Here is a 21,396-nt window from a genome sequence, read left to right as displayed (position 1 = left end):
AACTTGTAATTTCCTTAATTACATTATATCAATTTGTATACATGTTTGTACATTTTAAGTAGTGTGAAATATATGTTCAGAAAATGACTCATTCAAGATTTTTTTGACGTACCAATATCTTTCCCATCACATAAAATTTAAATAAAAAAATGACAAGTTCTCAATTTGAAATAAAAAGACCAAGAGAAATGTTAAGGAAGGTTATAATATATGCAGCAAATAGTAGTCACAATTCAAGGGTGGGAAAAGTCAGTCAAACTTCCAGACTTGTATTTATACAAATGAAACGTCTCATACCAATTAACTTGTGGTCTAATGGTATTTTTTATCATGATGTTTGAAAAATTTTAAGTTAGAATTCCTCCTCCCTTTAAGATCAAAATCAAACATTCAAAAAGCATTGGATAATACCAAATATGCCCTCAACTCTTTGTCAATTTAGGTGGTTTAGTGCATAGGCGTGACTTATTAATCTTGTGCAAAATTACTATAATATATATATTTTGAAAGTTGGATCGGCAATTAAATGAATTTGGAAGATGTTATTTGCTCCAACCACCTTTTATCCAATTTTTTTTCTCTCAACATACATGATATTCATATATTAGACTTTCAAAAAAATTAATAAAAAAATTACTGTGTCAAATAAATTGATGACACTTAATTAATATCATTTCACAATACAAAATGCTATATAACCTCTTGATTGCTAAACAAAAATAAATAGGGTGATGCTAGGGTGCCTCAAAATTTGTGCCTTAATTGTGCCTCCAATTGGGTTAGAGCTGAACTTGTAGAGAAGCTGAAGAAACACATAGATAGGTCTGTTTATCTAGGGGTGGGTTCGGTACGGTTATCGAACCGAGAATCCCAAACCGGTGTAACGACCGAACCCCCTCAGTTGGTCATTTTGGATACTGAGTCCAGTACCGGAAAGTTGGTAAACCGACACTCGGTTGGACCGGCATTCTCAGTCGGCCCGGTTCGGAATGGGCCCTGACCGGGAAACACAGGCGATGCAACATATAAATTTTTAAGTATAGGGTTTAGGGTTTATAAATTTATATATTTTTTATATAAATTATAGAAATATATATAAATGTATTATAGAAAAGTATTTTAGGGTACAGAAATGTATAAAAATGTAATATTTAAATTAGGCTTATTATCAATTTTGCCCCCTGAACTATGATTCCATTCCTAATGTGCCCCCTTACTTTTTAATTTTATCAATTTACCACCTAACAGTTACAACGTTATTCTAATGTACCATTTCCGTCATAATTTCCGTTAGTTTTGTTGACGTGGTGCCTACTTGGCTACATAAACATAAAAAGTGGGACCCACCCCTTTAATTTAATTCAAAACTTAAAATTTAAAACAAAAAAAAAATATTTTAAACTCTAATATTTAGAAAGAAAAAATAATAATAATAAAAAAAATAAAAAACCAAACCCACCATCCCCTCGCTTCCCCAACCCGTGCCCAGGCCACCCCCACCTCCCTAAACCCTTCCGATCAGAAACTCACCCCACCACCCTCTCCTCCCGATCACCCACCTGCACAGGCCCCACCACCATTCCTGGCCAATGACCCCCCTCCTCTCTCTCTCTCTCTCTTTCTCTATTTTCCCCTCTCTCTAGATCTGCAAATTGGTGGGTGGCCGTCGGAGGGGATGATGAAGGTGATGGTGAAGTTGTGGTGGTGGACGAGAGAGTTGGTGGGTGGGTGCGACAGTGGGGCTGGGTGGGTGGGTGCTACGGGGTTGGGTGGGAGGGGGTGTGACGGGGCTAGGAGATTGGGTTGGGGGGAGGTGCAACGGGGCCGAGAGGGGCTAGGTTGGGGTGACGGTGAATTTGTGGCGGTGGACGAGAGAGTTGGTGGGTGGGTGCGACAGTGGGGCTGGGTGGGTGGGTGCGACGGGGTTGGGTGGGAGGGGGGGTGTGAAGGGGCTGGGAGATTGGGTTGAGGGGGAGGTGCGACGGGGCCGAGAGGGGCTAGGTTGGGGTGGGGTGGGGTGGGAATTGCAGAAGAAAAAAAAAGAAATAAGGGAGAAGAAGAACTTGAGGGGTGGGTTCCACTTTTGGATCTATGTGGCAAAATGAGTGGTGCTGAGTGGTCTAGAGAGGTCAAAATGACCAATATGCCCTGCCACGTCAGTAAGGTTAACGGAAGTTATGACAGAATTGAGCCGAAGGGGTACATTAGAATAACATTGTAATTGTTAGGTGGTAAATTGATAGAATTAAAAAGTAAAGGGGCACATTAGGAATGGAATCATAATTCAGGGGGCAAAATTGATAATAAGCCTTTAAATTAAAAGTTGTATATACTCGGTTCGGTTCGGTAAACCGGCGGTTCTAGGATCTGAGAACCGGAACTGACCATACCGGTTCAGTTGGCAAACCGATATCTCAGTACGGTTTCTCTTCGGTATGGTTATTCTTGGCATCGGTTGGAGCGGTTTCGAGTACGGTCTCAGTTTTTCGGTCAAATTGACCCAGCCCTATGTTTATCTATACTAAATCTTAATTTCTGCTCTCTTTTTCTTGGGTTCTTTTTTCAGTAGCCCAAGATCATTGATTCTGTGCAGGCAAATGTTTGAGATAACAATACAAGCTGCAATTGGATCAAAGGTTATTGCAAGGGAGACGTAAGTACTAGCTTAATTTTGTTGTTTTGCATCTTGTAACTCTTAAACAGTTTCTGTTCAGCTAAGCTTCTGTATGTTTGTGTTAGGATTTATGCTATGAGAAAAAATGCTCTTGCTAAGTGTTATGGTGGAGATGTTACTTGAAAGAAGAAGCTGTAATAACAAACAATGTGCATGTAAGATTACAATAGTACTATATATTAAAGAGTATGCCTTTTACATTCCTTCAATCCGTCCTACACAAAACTGATTTCTGGCCTTTCTTTTTCACACACACATTACATGGCAGTTTCTATAGCTTTCAGAGCAAGCCTAGGTCCTCTGTATTCTTGAATCCTCTATGCTTTCAATTTCCATTCTCAAATTTAGGAATGACACAATCAGATACGTTAATTATAGTCGTTTCAGTTATAATAGCTGGTCTACCAGTAATAAGCTCTAGCAAGACGTACTATCCCAAAGCTATATATACACCCCACTCAAGAGCTCAACATAAATAGTGATGTATACAGCTTTGGGATAGTCCTGCAAGAGCTTATAACTGTAGACCAGCTATTATAACTGAAACCGCTATTAACATATATATCTGATTGGGTCATTCCTAAATTTGAGAACATGGATATTGAAAGCATAGTGGATTCAAGAATACAGGGGACCTACGCCTGCTCTGTAAGCTATAGAAACTGCCATGTAATGTGTGTGAACGAAAAAGAAAGGCCAGAAATCTTGGTATATACTTTACAAAGTAATACCAAGATATATGGGTGAAAAGTTTACAGACTTTATCCACCTCTCACACACTCTCGCAAAGACTAAAAGAGAGAGAACAATTTATTTTATTAGCTAGACTGAATGATCAAGTCTGATTGCCTTGATCGAAACTTACAAACACATATCCCTTATATAGGGAGCTTTCATCACAAAGGTCAGCAGACCCATTTATTACAAGCTGGTGAAATAGTAGAGCTAGCCTATCTAGGTGCATATATCTAAAACATAGGTTGAAAATTATGTAGATAATCCAGTCCTGCAAAATGCCATCAACACGCCATTTAACTAATGGTTGAACATTTTATCATTAATGCATGCTTCCAAGATTAACTCAAGTGCTTACCTAGTTACCTCGTGCTGCATCTACTGCAATTTGAAGTCTCTCCTTCCATGTCAAAACGTTTGTAGTTATATCTGCGCGCACTCAAGCGTTGTCAATGATCATGCATCCATGTCATAGAATTGTTGAAGTATTTTTTATTTTTTTTAAATGATTAACGAAGCCTACTATTTCTGTAGATGGTCGATCCCAATGAAGCAACTCATATGAATTTAAGAATCAGTATGCATACCAGCTGATAAAAGCTGTTGCAAATTTCCATTGGCCACGTACTCATAAACAAGTGCCATGGTTTCACCTTCATCACAGTACCCAACAAGAGAAACCAGGTTTCTATGATGAGCTCTGATCAATAGTTGAACCTACAATTTGTTATGCATGGGTACCATTTTAGAAAGTTGTAGATTTTGTCTAATATTTTTAGCTGTCTAGAAAGAACTGTGAATTAATATAGTTGCAACTTGCAAGTACCTCATTCTGAAATTCATTTGAGCCTTGCCTTGAAGATGAAGTAAGTAACTTCACAGCAACTTGAATCTCATTGTTCAGCAAAGTGCCATGGTAAGACTTTTCCAAATCCGCCACTTCCAATCATTGATGCAAAATTATTTGTAATCATCACAATCTCTGAGTATGTAAAGCGTTCACCCTCTGATTCCATCAACCCGTTTTGCTTGAAATTCTTGATCATCTCTACACCAAATGGATCATCAGAATGGCATTAGTTAAGCTTAAGAATGATTTTTATAACAGTACCCTCTTATTATGAGGTTAGTCGTTTTGTTAACTCCAATGGTGGCAATATTTGAATGGTGGCAATATAATTTGGGAGACTCTAGTTAGACCCCTAATTTGCTTAAATGACTCTCCCTCTCTCTTTACCTCCACTCTGAACTTTTATTTTCTCATTCCCACTTCTCTTTCAGCCTTTCTTACTTATCGCAACAAAAGGAAAAGAGAAAAAAACAAAACTTCAACAAATATTTGGAAGTCTTACCATGCTGTATTTTCCTTTTAAATCCCCACGAGATAGCTGCTACCGTTAATAAGAGGATGAAAGTTCCAACGATTGACACTGCAACAGGAAATATGATATTGTGCTCCTTTTTGCAAGATCTATGTTTGCGTAGATTTGGATTGTCGCATAAACTGACATCAAAATGGTTGATAGCAACGGTTGTTAGATTTTGATCAACTACAGATACTAATAATATAAATTCCTTTGTAAAATTAGTAGCAGATTTTAAGGAAACACCTGATGAAGAGTGGTTGCATCTGTGCTATGAGTGGTTGCATCTGTGCTATGAGTTGATCACTCTAATTAAGCTAGTTGTAACACAGTTTTAGGGTGTGTCAAACACTGAGTTTGGAGGTCATGGCTTTCTATAGAAAGCATACCTTAATTTTAGCAAACCATTGTTCCTTCATTTTATCAATCCTTCCGGAGCTGAACCTGTGAAGTTGTTTTTGTCCAAGTTTCTGCAAAGGTCAAGAAGTTTGTCGCCATGCTTTTAACTAATATATTAGAATTTGCAGTATAACCAAATAATTAACTTACAGGACATTTAGATTTTGCATTGGCGACAAAAAGTGTGCAATTGGTCCAGTTAAGTTGTTGTTGGATAAATTCCTGAAATCATGAGCAGGTTCGTTTAAATTAAACTTATTATGAATGAATTCCGACCATATGCTGTGTACCACTCTACCTTGTCGTTAATTTGGTAACTCGTTAATATTGACACACACACCACACACACTCACACACAGAGTAAGACATATATACTTACAAAGTCTGTATCATTGAAAGATTGGATATAACTGGAGATATCTCCCCTGTTAATCCACTCGAGGATAAGTCCCTGCACATTGCATATATGTTCTGTAAGTTGAATTAAGTTAACGAAATTAATATCATGGTCATGACTCATGAGCAATTAAGTTTTTGCGATCAAGAGATAGTGATATAAACTTACAAGGATATGATTCTTGGAGATTCATTTTCAGGGTACGTAGCTACACTTGACACCTTCCCATGAGTAGTTTTGAGGGGCCCATGGATCTCCTTGCCAGTTTTTTCTAATTTTGTAAGTTGACTTGATGTTTGTCATTGCGCCGACTAATTAAGATTTTCACACGCAAACAGAAAATTGACACCATCAAAATCAATCATATTTAATAACATAGCAGATAAATAATAGATTAATAAATCAATAGTGATGAAATTGATTAAGCTTGTGTACCACATAGTGAAGTGGGTAATTAAGAGATTATAATCTTGAATTAGTTACCATCTTGTTGGTTTGTTTCTGATATTGAGAACTTGTTGAGCATATAAATCTCGAAAGCATTGAGAATGGGTGGAAGGGTAGAGTTTTGAGCCCCAATGATTGATATATTAACATATTGTCCTTTACTACTCCAGGGGTTCCTGCTGTTTACAGTATATGTGGACAAGTAAGGAGAAACAAATGGGTCATGAATGCGCTCTCCATCTCTACTAACATAGAGCAGTCTGGACTGGTTGGGTTGGAGCTTTTCAACTTCTGCAAAGTGCAAGTAACTATAATACTCTGTATTTCTATCAGCGCCCTCGGGTGGCCAGAAAATCATAACCAAGGGATTATCAGTTGGATTTCTTGGCGTGGTGGCAGTACTCATAACAACAGATGCTGGTCGGTAACCATTGTTCGATTCAGAATCGATGTGGGATGAGGAATTTAATTGTGTCCAGTCATACGGGCTAGAATCATAGTAATACCAGATGCGATCATGAATATCATCTGGATACCTAATTAATTAAATAACACACAGACAATTTCATCAGTGTATATATCAAATAAAAAAGTTGAGGATAATGAGTGAGTATTGTTTAGAATTTGAGCATCCAACGCAAAAGTAATTAGATCGATTTTATATACAATTACAATGAGTGCTGTCACCTGTATCCTGCATCCTGATCATTAGCTATTAGACCCGTGTCGTAGCGTGAGACAAGTGCCAAGGACTCGTTCTGTTGCGTTACATAAGTGTCATTAGGTAAGGGCTATGTTAATTATAATATTTACGTTAAACAAAATAAACATTAATTATTAATGGTAAGTGCTGCAGATAAATATTCAAACCTGGTGGATGCTGGGCATGAACTAGGAGCATAAGATGAAGAGCAAAACCACCGAGCACTACTGGAAAGATGAAGAATTGCTTGAATGTCAGCGACATCGTTATAATTGGGAAACAAGCTAGACCAACTTGTTTTTCTAAAGAATAGGATCATTTTATCTTAATCTACAGTGCCCAAGTGCTCAACAATTTTTCTTTTTAGAAAAGCCTTTTTATTCTTGGATGGAGATTAAAGAGCTGGCCCTGGCGCGGGATAGTGGGCAATGGGGTTGCATGGTTCCCTAAAAAAATTGAGTAATTTCTATTTATATAAGGGGTAAAGTAGAAATTTCATGAGCTTCAGCTTCTGAAATTTGTATGGACACATAGTATTTTTTAGTTTAACACATATTTTCTAGAATTAATTACCCTAAACTACCTTTTACTTATTATTTTTACTCTCTAGTGCACCAATTAATTTTTTTTAATAATAAGGTAAGTTGCTATCTTGAAATATGGCCAATGACCATTTTATTTCCTTTTTGTCATTCTTTTTCTTCTCTTTTCACGTTCATCTTCTCTCTTTATCCCCCCCACTATGTCTCTTTTCTCTTTCTTCTTCTTCATCTTCTTGTTCTTCTTCTTCGCAGAGCAAGCACCTCCAGGACGAACACCACCACCAGCAGCAGCTCCGCGATCTGTTCGTCATCCAGCTTTGCCATTTTGCCGCTGCCCGCCACCGATTTCGATCTAATTTATCTATTAATCAAATAATTCAGATCCCGACTTTTCTCTCTGCTTATCAAGGTCTGTGCATGAGTATGTTTAGGTTCTTGATTTTTTTGTTTAGTTCAGTTTCTGAAACTGCAGTTTTCTGAAACTGCAAGTAAACTGAAACTGCAAAAACCTGCAGTTTCTGGAACTGCAGGTGAACTGAAACTGCATAAACCTGAAACTGAAAGTGAACTTTCTGCAGTTTCTGAAACTGCAGGTGAACTTTCTGCAGTTTCTGGAACTACAAGTGAACTGAAACTGTAGAAACTGCAATTTATTAGAGTTGAAACTGCAGTTTATTGGAGTTGCGGACTTGCAGTTTCAGTTTCTGGAAATGAACTTTCTACAGTTTTTGGAATTGCAAGTGAACTGAAAGTGCAGAAACTGCAATTTATTAGAGTTGAAACTGTAGTTTATTGGAGTTGCGGACTTGCAGTTTCAGTTTCAATTTTTTGGGTTTACCCTAAATTGCAGTTTCTGGAACTGTAAGTAAACTGAAACTGCTGTTTCTGAAACTGTAAGTGAACTGAAACTGCAGAAACTGCAATTTATTAGAGTTGAAACTGCAGTTTATTGGAGTTGTGGACTTGCAGTTTCAGTTTCAGTTTCAGTTTTTTGGTGATGCATTGATGCAGGTATTTTGGAAGATGTCTGCATGTTATGTCTATTTTCGGATGGTATTTTGGGATCTAGTGGTGGTGTGGTGTCTGCATGGTATTTTGGGATTTAATGGGTGTGGTGTCCGCAAATGAATAATAGGATTGTGGTAGTTGGCCCGCAAAGAAAGAATGAGGCTTTAGGTGGTTTTGGTTAATAAATTTAGGTACCAATACCTGTATGTTAACGGACCCTATTTTCTATTTGATTATGCTGATAGTCAATATTGAAAGGATTTGTTTATTCTTACATATATAAGAACCTATTCACATATTTCAATATATGTGGGAGTTCTAAATTTCACATAGAGGATATTAATTGATATTGACATCGAAAGCATATATAGTAGATTCTAGAACACAGGGGACTTACACCCACTCTTCTGCTCGGAAAGTCATGGAAATTGCCATGGCAATTAGGGTTGTTCATCGATCGGTTCGGTTCGGTTCGATATTAAGGCTTACCAAAATAAAACAAAAAATTTTGGTATTTTTCGGTTTCGGTATTTTTTAGTTTGGTAATTTTTTGTAAACTTCGGTTTTCGATTCGATTTCGGTAATTTGGTTATCGAATACTTTCGATTCATTTTCGGTTTACTTCAGTATATTTTCGATTCATTTTTTGTTTAATTATAATAATACTAATTATTATATACCAATATAAATTGAAATTAAATTAAATATGATGCATAATATATAATGTTTGATGAATATATATTTGCACGAATAGTATTGGTAGTTAAGTATAGTACTAGTATTAATTGCAATAATATTAATATTAGTAATATATACTAGTATAAATAGTTTAATAATATATATTAGTACATATACTATTAATTTAGTATGTATATATACCGATAAATATGAGTAGATATATATATATACAGGCTCCTTCTGTTGAGGTATACCTCAACTTATTTATATTGAGGTATACCCTGTTGGGGCCCACACGAGTCGTTTTGTGTCGATCCGAACCGTTCAATTTTTACATCTCCATAGATAGATCATCCTTGCAAAAAATTAGCCAAATTAGAAATCATTTGCCTATCTAACTTTGATCAAATAAATGGACGAACCAAATATTTTCCATGAAACCGTCCATTTGTTTTATCAAAGTTAGATAGGCAAATGATTTCTGATTTGGTTAATTTTTTGCATGGATGATCTATCAATGAAGATGATCCTTGTGAACGGTTCAGATCGACACAAAACGACTCGTGTGAGCCTCAATAAGGTCATACCTCAACATAAATAAGTTGAAGTATACCTCAACAGAAGGAACCTGTATATATATATATATGCATTACTTAATTACCTAAAGATGAGGTTCTTATTTTCCTAAAAATAATAACATTTATTTTATTAGTGAATGACTCTATATCTTAACTCACACTTTTGATAATATTAATATGATAACATTATACAATTATATTTTCTTACAATTGTTTATAATATTAGTAGTTTAATATTTATTGTACCACTAACATAATAGTATTATATAAGTATATATAACTAAATTTTAGTAATTTTTCAGTTTTTCGGTATATATTTCGACTTTTCGGTAATAATCGATTCGGTTTCTTTTAGTAATAATTTTTTGTAATTGGTCGGTTTACCAAATTTTTTCGATTTTACCAAAACCAAACTAACATTTTTCGAATTTTCGAATTGTGAAAATCGATTTACCAAAACAAAAAATTTTGATCGGTTCAGTAAAAACCAAACCAAAGGCAGCTCTAATAGCATGTGTGTCACATCACCAAATATAGGGGTTAAGATTAGACGTCACTATACATTTTTTTGAAGCCAGACGTCACTAATTAAAGTTTAGGCATGTAATTTTTCTTCCTTTATGTTGGTTCTCAAATAGGCAAACGTGTCATATAAATTTGTGTAATTGTAATGCACTTTTTTTTTGTGATCGAAGGTATCCTGCACCAGCTTTCGCCCACCAGACTAATCTCTCAGGGCAGTCAAAGGCATGCAATCCATGCTAGGCCTAAAGGATTCACAAGGGATTTTACCTCCCTTGTTGCCTGGCTCCAAGGGTCGAACTGGAAACTCGAACTCGGGTGCCTGAATTTACAGCTACACCTCCGAACCAACTTTTCTAACACCTTGGAGTTATTGTAATACACTTTTTAATGCTAAGTAAAAGAGGCAATTTTCCTTTTTTAATCCACAAATTCAGGAGAAATTATTATGTGTAATTGATACACCGTCACGTGGTGTAACCAATCCAACGTGTCATAATATAGATGAATGTTATTAATATTAAATCCTACTAATATAAATATATCATCCAATAATACTCTAACAAGTTGGATTAGTTACATCATGTGCCACGTGGCGGTGTATCTGACTGGCCTTTTTAACTCTAGCTCTTAAACATTTCACTGCAAGACTACCAGGCGGGCCCATGTTATTATTAATTATTTGTCCATATTGGGACACGCATAACACATTCTCGATAAACTTGGAATCCCACTCCGTGGGTACATTCAAGTCTACTACAGGAGCATATATATATTATGGAATCCAAATAGGATAATAATTTAAGTGCAAAAAAGTGTTATTGCACTGCATATATATATATATCTATATACAATAATGATCACTCGCTCACCATAGAGTGGGGAATTCCCCGCTCACCTAACCACCTGCTCACCACAGAGCGGGGAATTCAATGATCGGGACCGTCCATTTTTTAGGTCCATCCTTAAGGGTTGTTTATGTAAAAAATCAGCTAAATAGATAATTGTTTGGTTCTCCAAACTTTGCAAACAAATACAGTTCGTCAGATAAGGTTGAAATGATGTTGACAATAATACACTGGCTAAACAGTTTCCGATTTGGCTGATTTTTTGCAAGGGTGATATTTGAATGATGCCCTAAATTATGGACCGTTTCGATCATTGAAATTTGAGGTTGGGTGGTTAGGTGAGCGGGGCATTCCCCGCTCTATGGTGAGCGAGTGATCATTTTATATATATATGTATAGGGAACTGGATCCCCTGTCTTGCTTCCTTGCAAGGCTGGTACCAGGCTCAAATCTGAGCCTCTAAAGACAAAGTAAAGAGAGAAAGAGGAGGGAGAGAGATATTGTGTGTCTTCAAAGACTCAGATTTGAGCCTGGTACCAGCCTTGCAGGGAAGCAAGGTAGAGGATCTAGGTCCTATATATAGAACTTTGCAAAGTGAGTTGTGTAGCAGATTTTAGAGGCTAAAGACATGGAGTTTTGAATTGTGACAATCTGTCGAATTGGCCTAATTGCTTGTTGGTATCTAATGGATATGCCAATGGTATTTGTTGTTTTTTCTTGGATGAACTTTTTTTTTCATGTTTCTTGGCTTGACTTTGTAACTTATACTACAAAAAAAATAGCTTAGGTCTCCCAAAGTCACGTTTCGTCGCCTAAGGTTTTGGGCGACAAAAATATGTCGTCGCATAAATCACATTGCTCAATCCCTTAGGCGACGAAATCATTATTTTGTCGCTTAAAACCACCTTTGGAGATGAATTTGATTCGTCTCTCAAAGTTACTTTGGACAACGAAATTACGATTCTTCGCCTAAAGCCACCTTGAAGTGTTTCGTCTCTCAAGGTACCTTTGGGAGACGAATATGAAATTTCGTCTTCCAAAGGCCTCTTAGGAGACAAACCTTTTTCGTCGCTTAAGGTTTTTTAATCTTTTAATATTTTTTAAATTGTTTTTAGCATTTTATCCAAAAACTATATAACACAAAATTTATTTATATTAACACAAGTAGCAAAAATTTAATATTAAAATTTCATAATTATATCCAAATATCCGTACAAATGATCGTTCATAATGATGACCCTAGTGGTTAATATCTATCCTAAGTCAGGGGCATCATCGTCATCCATGTCTGGCGGCAGAGGTTGTTGAAGGTAAGGTAGCACCACTAACCTAGGTATCAATACGTGCAGCTGGCCGAACATCTGCTGCAACTGGCCCCTTTCTGTATCACGAGCTGCTCTCTCAGCCTCCCTCTTTGCTCTCTCGGCCTCCCTCTCTGCTCTCTCAGCCTCCCTCTCTACCTGGCAAGCCGTTCTCTCGACATGTAGCTCATCCTTCAAATGTGCACTTGAGCAGACAGGTCGGCGACGACTGCAGATGGCTTAGAAGAAGACGAGGATAAAACGACGTCACGAACCCGACCATATCCCATGCCGCATATGTACTTACTGGGCCTAACACCTAGTGAGTCCATCAAAATATGAAGTCCAACATCGAGATCGGGTACTGGGATCGATTCCAACAGAGTGTCAGGAGGCCCTCTCTGCTTGGCAAACCGCTTTCTCTGCCTGGCAAGCTGCTCTCTTAGCCTCCCTCTCTTCCTAGAGAGTTGCTATCTCGGCATATAGTTCATCCTTCAACTGCTGCACTTGAGCGGACAAGTCGGTGACGACTGCAGATGACTGAGAAGAAGACGAGGAGGCCTCGATGTCACGAACCAAATCCTATGCCGCATATGTACTTACCGGGCCTAACACCCAGTGAGTTCGTCAAAATACGAAGTCCGATATTGGGATCAGGTATGAGATTGACTTCAACAGAGTGTCAGGAGGGAGCTGGCTAGCCAAGTCCTCCAAATACCTTGTCCTTTGGGCTACTATTTCATCCTTCAAAATGTTATATATAAGTTAGAAATTAGAAAATTAAGTATAAATAAAAAAATTTGTGAAACAAATAAAAGATAAAAAACTAACATGTTTCGCCTTGGCCGCATCACAGCTGAGTCGGACATAAACATCTTTGAAAGTGTCAATCTCTAGGAATTGCGAATCGCGGCCTGAAAAAGAAAATAAATAATGTTGTCAAAAACTCAAATAATACTAAGGAATATATATGTATTATATTAAATAATGACGTACCTGACATCGCGACTCCACTCGGTATGAGATGGGCATCGAACCACCATGATGCTCAAACTTTGTTGTCACTTTCCGGTTCATAATATTGGAGATCGACTTCTTTTGTTAAATATTAGGCAAATTGTAAATGTGTTAGTGCATATATATATCTATATAATAAAGAAATAACAGAAGAAAATGGTTTTAGTTCGAGTTCTGGAAATGGGAGCACAAATACTGCCACTGGTCAGTCTAATTTTGACATCTATAAAATTATTCTTAATTGCTTTGGGTGTGCCCACGATTAGACATGAAAGAGAGAGGTCTATTTCACAAGTGTAGCCACTATGCTTTGATTAGCTTTAGCATAGGTCATGATATTCATATATTGCTTATATAACATGATGATCATAGTCAATGAACACAGATAACTTGGTAGCTAGTATTGCGTCTTGCTTTCCATGTAATGATGTCGCGGAAATTGAAGCAACTTGCAGTGCTCGCTAGTTGGTATGATGGTGCACCTATTTGCTTGTCCTCTTTCTCAATGAGTGGGTTTCTTGTTTGAAAAAGGAGACATTTACAATATTGTGATCCAAGGTTAGAGAGAAATTTTAGTGTCAACTCAGTCTGAAAAGTCGTGGAAATAGAAGTGCCATCAAAAGGCCACTCATGAGTCATAGTGGTGGACTTGAAGGAGTGTTTGGCTATAGAATTGGCTCGAACGAAGCAGAACCATGAAACTGAATTCAGAAATTCCATTGAGATGATGCCCGACTACTCGATTAGTTAGGTAGTAACTAGTACTTATCTGGGTAAGATTATGGGAATTGGGATTTATTATTTCAACCCTGCAGGTTAGCACATGTTAAAATCTGCAGGTTTTATGGTCTTAATAAGCCAATCTTTTGTAATATATACCATATTATGTATGGATTGCAACTAATTTCGTATTCAAATAATGCATCTTGTTGAGAAAGGAGGCTGACTGCATGTGCAAGAATTTTGATGGATTTGCAAGAAGCATGAATTTGGGCTCTGGTTTTAGCTCTGTTCTAGTATTGTAGTAACTCCATTTATTTCACACTGTGTCTTAGGCTCTTAGCCCAAAACGAACGACAAAAGGAACAGAAATAAAAATTTGAAAAAATGTATTTACCTGCTTACGGGTGAAATTGAAATTCATGTAGACCCCTCAGATTTATTTCACTCAGACCTTTCAGGTTTTGTTATTTCCACCAATACCTCTTATTTTAGCAGTAATTTTTAACTCTCATTAACGATTAAAGGACAAGACAGTCAGTTTGACCTTTACAAATGAAATTAAAAACCATCTTTTCACAACTTATCTTGAGAGAAGAATATTAATTTTTGTTTAGGGAATGACGTTGATTTTTAAAATATCATATGAAGGACAAATTTGACACTTTCTTAGTCAATTAAACTCGGTCAAACCACATTTTCTGTTAACAATGACTAACCAAGGGGTATCGATAACATATATTAATTAAACTTTAGGGACCTGAATGAAATAAGTTAGAATCTTAGGGAGTCCGTATGACTTTCACCAAATAATTACTAGTCAACCAAATGTTAATCCCTAATTAATTAATAGAAAATTAGAATTAAATATCAAATATCAATGGTTTTTCAACAAAGTAGCAAGATATTAATTTTTTTTTTTATTTTAGGTACTAGCCTAAAGCAAAATATTTTGGATTGGGTGGTTTTCGTTATTTATTTTTATTTTTATTTTTTTTCAGTTTGCTGTACAGTTGTGACTGTCGAATAGTCACAGTGTAACTGTCTAACAATTGCAGTTGTAACTGTATGAAATTCATAAAAATTCAAAGTTTATAAGAGTTTAATGCTTTTGATTTAGGTTTGGGGGATGAAGTCTTATAACGTAGAAATTAAACATTAAAGTTTAAGCCTTGCAAATTCTAAAAAAACAACAAATCAATAAAAAAGTTGTAATTATTGGATAGTCACGTACAATTAGTTGAGTTTGTAAAAAAAATAAAATATTCTCTCAAGCGCTCGGTGAATAGGTACGACTGCTTAGTAAAACTATATTTTTTAAAGTTGGTACCTAAACAAAAATCTAGTATTTAAAGTGAAATGACATAAATATTTTAGTAGTTAAAATAAAAAAAATATTTAAATTTGGTACCTAAAGTCAACGGACCTATTAATTAATGATAACTCTTTTCTCTAACGCGGATATTTCTTCTTTAGTAAATTAGGAAAACCACCTTCAAACTCATACTTATCTCATTAAAACCCATAAAAGGCTAATATCGTAATATCCCTCTTTCTTTATTTTATTTAGCAAACACTCAAAACATTTGACCTACAAGTTGATATACATATATATATATATAAGTTATATAACCTACAAGTTGATATATATATATATATGTATTTATATATTACCCATCATGGACCCGCTCGATCCGGTCATGAACCTCTACGCGCAAGAAGTACTGTGCAGTACGTTTTGAGACTTTGATCGAGTTGAATGAATGGCAGAACTAAACAATCATCTTGTTGTTGAAATTGCCCATCATGCAACTAGCTTCTATATATACGTCCCAACTCTCCAACTCTCCATCATGCACATGCATATTTTAACATAAATAAATTGAGGTATATCTCAATTGAAGGAGCCTCTATATATATATATATATATATATATTTCTGGACTGGACTTGGCTAACTTCCTTGTAGCTTCCTTAATTACTACACAGATCGAGGCCAGCGTTCTCACCTAGATTTTGGCCACTTGTAGAATCAACCAACTAATTACTTGGTAATTTATGCACTGGACACAGAAATTTCGTCATTAATCTCTTTTTTGTCTTCATTAATTTTATTGTAAAAACTATAGCACAATTGACATGCATTTTTCTTCTAGAAAAGATACTTTAATTATTTATTCATACAGAAGCATGATAAGAAGATATATTGTATTTTAAATAGCCAGGTGATTAGACCATCCCTAATCCAAACATGGAAGTCATGAGACAACTTTCTAAGAGCAATATTGACAAGCTAGCTAGTGATCATGACTCATGAGTTTGTAATACGAAGAGTCAATGGAATCAAGTTGCATCCAAGTACGTACATATATAGGAATTAGTCTATAAGTGAGAGAGGGTGGGAAGTTATGAATGATGCTAGGATTATGATAAGTTAAAGGTTCAGTCTTTAAAATCAAGTTGCATATTATAAATAGATGACATAAGCTGCTTGAGGAACGGCCATGACCCACTTATAAATTATATATAGATGATATTCATATATTGTAGACACCTCCATCCCTTGCTTGTTAATTTCCAGAGTATAATCATGATGTTGTGGTCCTTGCGGACATTCAGGCAATTTTTCCTCTTTGCAGTGCTTGCTGGTTTTCCTCTTAATCTTATGCTCCTCCTAGTTCATGCCCAAAATCAATCAGGTGTATATATATGAGCATCCGTAGCGTTATATATAAAACTTTTATTTTGATCAACATATTAATTATAACAATATTTGTCTGCCCCTTTGATTACGTCCTCTGCAGGCTTCATTAGCATAGATTGCGGCCTACCCAAAAATTCTGACTATAACGAAGCCAATACAGGCATTGACTACATTTCAGACGCCAACTTCATAGACACTGGTGAAAGTGAGTTGGTATCGTCTGAATACAGAAATACAAAGCAACAGCCGTACGGGTCTCTTAGGAGCTTCCCTCAAGGAACCAGGAACTGCTACAAAATAAACGTTACAAGTGGCACCAGATATTTGATCCGAGCAACTTTCTTTCATGGGAATTATGATGGCGGAAACGAATTACCAGAGTTCGAACTACATCTTGGGCCCAATTTGTGGGATTCAGTGAAGCCTTGGAATGGCTCCATTGACGAGGTCAAGGAGCTCATACATGTCCCTCTGCGAAGCTACATACATGTTTGTTTGGTGAACACAGGCTCTGGGGTTCCATTTATATCAACAATTGAGCTCAGGCCCTTACCTAGTAACGCTTATAAACAGAACCAGTCCATGGCACTTGTCAAACGGTACGACACGGGTTTAATAGATAACCGCAATATATACAGGTGAGTATTCATTGTTTTATGAGTAGTCATGATCAATTGAATATTGGGTTGGATATCCTAATTCTAACACGCAATAAATTACCGTACGTCCATGAAGTTTTTGATTAGATCGATATAAACCGATGAAATGTCTATGTCCAGGTACCCTGTGGATATTTATGATCGCTTCTGGCGTTACTATAACAAGGATGATTGGACACAGTTGAATACCTCAAACATCATCGACTTTGACTCTCACAACAATTACCAACCACCATCTGTTGTTATGAGAACTGCTGCCACCCCACAAAATCCAACTGATTCCTTGGTTATTACTATCTGGGCGCCTGAGGGTGCTGATACAGATGCAGGGTATTATAGTTACATGCACTTTGCAGAAGTTGAAAACCTCCAACCCAACCAGTCTAGACTGCTCTATACAAGTGGGGACGGAGGCACTTATGGGCCATTTGCTCCTGATTACTTGTACACAAATACTATTTCCAGCATTGAGCCTTGGAGTTTTACGGGAGAATATGTTGATATTACTATCACTGCGGCTGACAACTCTACCCTTCCTCCCATCCTCAACGCTATCGAGATTTATATAGAAAAGAAATTCTTGGAATCAGAAACAAACCAACAAGATGGTAAGTAATTAATTATTAGAGGAAATTACAGATTTGGTCCACTTATTTTATACCTAGTTCAATTTTGGTCCACGATCTTTTTTAAGTTCTGTTTTGGTCCACTAATTGTTTCATTTGTTCAATAAAGGTCCAGATTTGTGACTCTAAATCTTTTAGGTTGTGTTTTCTTCAATTATAATTGAAGTATAAGTTATATTTCACCATTTCTTAGTCATAAAAACAAATTTAGAGTATTATAATCTAAGAGAATTGAGATTGGGTGAAGTTTGAAAAATTGGCAGTTTTGGATACCCTACTTTGGGGTCAATTATCTTGAGTTTTAGAACTCCAATTTGAATGATCTTTATATGGTTGTAAAGAAGAAATGCATACCTTTAAAACAAGTATATGTTTGCTGAATTTGGGTGAGATTTGATAGGGTAAAAGGCAGGTCAAATTTGAGAAAACAAATCTGGACCTTTATTGAACAAGTGGAACAATTAGTGGATCAAAACAGAACTTAAAAAAGATTGTGGACCAAAATTGAACTAGGTATAAAATAACTGGACTAAATCTGTTATTTCCTCTAATTATTATTTACCCACTATGCAATTAAATATGATTAATTATTATGATTTTGATGGGATTTTCCGTTAATTTGTGTATGAAAATATTAATTAGTTGATGCAATTACAAACATTAAGTCAAGTTATAACATTGGAAAGAACTGGCAAGGAGATCCATGTGCCCCTGAAAAGTACTCATGGGAAGGTGTCAAGTGTAGCTATCCTGAAAATGAGCCCCCAAGAATCATATCCTTGTAAGTACTATCACTGTCTCTTCGCACAAAGTTAGCCATGATCATGACATATATTCATATTAATTAATTCAAGTTCTTATTGTGTTTTAAATACTGAACATATATGCAATCTGCAGGGACTTGTCCTCAAGTGGATTAACAGGGTTCATAGCTTCTTCTATTTCCAATCTCAGCATGTTACAGACTTTGTAAGTATAAATGTGACAATCAGTTAATTTCCAAATTAATGACAAGGTAGAGTGGTAAACAGCATGTGGTCAGAATTTCATTTGTCACAATCATTCTAATTTAAATGAGTTGATGCTGCTCATGATTTCACGGATTTATCGAACAACAACTTAATAGGAGTAATTCCAGATTTTCTATCTCAATTCCCAAATTTAGATATCCTGTAAGTTATTTGGCTATACATGAAATGCAAATGATAGTAATTAGTTAGAAAGCATAGTGATGATGGATACATGCAGAAACTTGGAGAAAAACAACCTCAACGGCTCCGTCCCAGTACTGTTGATAGAAAGAGGGAAGAATGGTACGCTATCATTGAGGTATGCTTTATTTAGAAAACCATGACCTTTATACTTTGTGTTTGACTCACCTTAAAATTAAGTACTGTGTATTACAGAGCATGGGTCAATTACCGTAGAGGCTAAAATCTGCTACTATCACATAGGAATTTATACTTGGTAATTATAATTCATCAAAATCTAACTACAGTTTCCATCAACCATTTTGATGTCAGTTTGTGCGGAAATCCAAATCTATCCGGGCCTATTTCTTGCAAATTAACGAAGAAGAAGAAAAACAATTTTGTTATTCCTGTAGTAGTGTCAATCGTTGCCGTCGTCTTATTAACTGTAGCAGCCATCTGCTGGTGGCGCTTTCAAAGGAAAAGACAACATGGTAAGACTTCCTTACAGATGTTTATTGGCAATGAAATAATGAAGGCTGAAGGTTTCGATTGTATAAAGATTCCTGCATTGTCTGCATAGATGCTCATCAAACTTGTAATGGTCTTTAGGAGTTGTCACAGATGCAAAAGTCACCCTTCAATTAGGGTCCTTGGAGTCGACAAAACGTAAATTTACATACTCTGAGATACTCAAAATCACCAACAACTTCGAGAGGGTTCTTGGAAAAGGTGGATTTGGAACAGTTTATCATGGATAAATAGACAAAATTCAAGTAGCTATCAAGATTCTCTCGCCGTCATCAGTTCAAGGGCTTCAACAATTTAATGCAGAGGCACGTTTGTGTCCAAATAAACTAACACAATGTTTCTAGATCAATCATATATGATGAACTAAGATTTGGAGTTTATGGTGTCTTAAATTACAGGTTGATATTCTTATGAGAGTTCATCATAAGAATTTGACAAGCCTTGTTGGATATTGCAATGATGAAACCAACATAGGACTTGTCTACGAATACATGGCCAATGGAAACTTACAGGAACATCTTTCAGGTTTGGCTACAATTGAAATTATGCAGTAGCAAAATTCACTATTAATTTCTCTAGTATTAATTCTAAACTTTGGAGAGTCAATAACTTAATCATCAGAGGCTTTGTATATGCTTGAAACTTTCAAACTTTACAATTAATTCTATACTCTGAAACTTTCTTGCATCACTCATGAATGAGGTTCTTTTGTAAGTTAAGACAGAATACAAAGGCTGAGTCTCTTTTATTTTTTATGGATATGTTATATGTAGATAGAAGATCAAATATCTTGACATGGGAAGGTAGACTTCTAATAGCAACAGACGCTGCACAAGGTCTGAAACTAAATGAATGATTGTCATGATTCTTTTTTTAGCTACATCGATCTCCTTTTTCTTCCTGAATTTTTTTGTGTAAGTGATGTCTGAATTTTGAAATGCAGGATTGGAGTACCTACACTATGGTTGTAAGCCACCTATAATGCACAGGGATGTGAAATCAACAAACATCTTGCTGAATGAAAGTTTCCAAGCCAAACTTTCTGATTTTGGCCTATCCAGAGATTTCCCTTCTAATGAAGGGACTCGGGCTTCGAGCATTCTTGTTGGCACTCCAGGGTACCTTGACCCTGAGTAAGAATTTTTTTTGTTTCTAATTTACCCATGATCATATTTAGTATTTAAACTGTTAGCACTTCAGTGTATCAAATTGCAAACATTAATCAAATAAAGCAACAAGAATACAAGAGAACTGAAGAAAGACACTAAATTGACCTTTTAGCAAATATTTTTGCATGAGAAGATATGATCTGATTTGCATTGCATGATTTGGCTTGCAGGTTCTTCATAAAAAACAGGTTAAATGAGAAAAGTGATGTTTACAGCTTTGGGATTGTGCTGTTAGAGATTATCACAAGTCGACCTGCTATATCGAGAACGCATGATGAGATCATTAGCATTAGCCAATGGGTTGGCTTAATGCTTGCAAAAGGAGACATTTACAGCATAGTTGATCCAAGCTTACAGGGAGATTTCAATGTCAACTCAGTGTGGAAAGCTTTGGAAATAGCAATGGCATGTGCATCTGTAAGTGCCATCAAAAGGCCACTCATGACTCAGGTAGTGGCGGACTTGAAGGAGTGTTTGGCAACCCAACTGGCTCAAACGAAGGAGAGCAATGAAACTGAATACAGAAATTCCATTGAGATGATGCCTGACAATTCAATCGCTAATATAATTCCCTCGGTTAGATAG

General features: G+C 36.3%; 2 pseudogenes; one reads left to right on the top strand and one right to left on the bottom strand.

The window, feature by feature from the left end:
* Window positions 1-3,642: 3,642 nt before the first annotated feature.
* Window positions 3,643-7,585, bottom strand: LOC147287345 (putative leucine-rich repeat receptor-like serine/threonine-protein kinase At2g19230; annotated as a pseudogene).
* Window positions 7,586-16,471: 8,886 nt separating this feature from the next.
* Window positions 16,472-21,396, top strand: LOC147287344 (LRR receptor-like serine/threonine-protein kinase IOS1; annotated as a pseudogene).

This window comes from Dryas octopetala, chromosome 4 (genome assembly GCF_963921425.1).
Source record: "Dryas octopetala chromosome 4, drDryOcto1.1, whole genome shotgun sequence".
Taxonomy (NCBI): domain Eukaryota; kingdom Viridiplantae; phylum Streptophyta; class Magnoliopsida; order Rosales; family Rosaceae; genus Dryas; species Dryas octopetala.
Note: the sequence above shows the minus strand (reverse complement) of the source record. Positions and strands in the feature narration are given on the sequence as shown.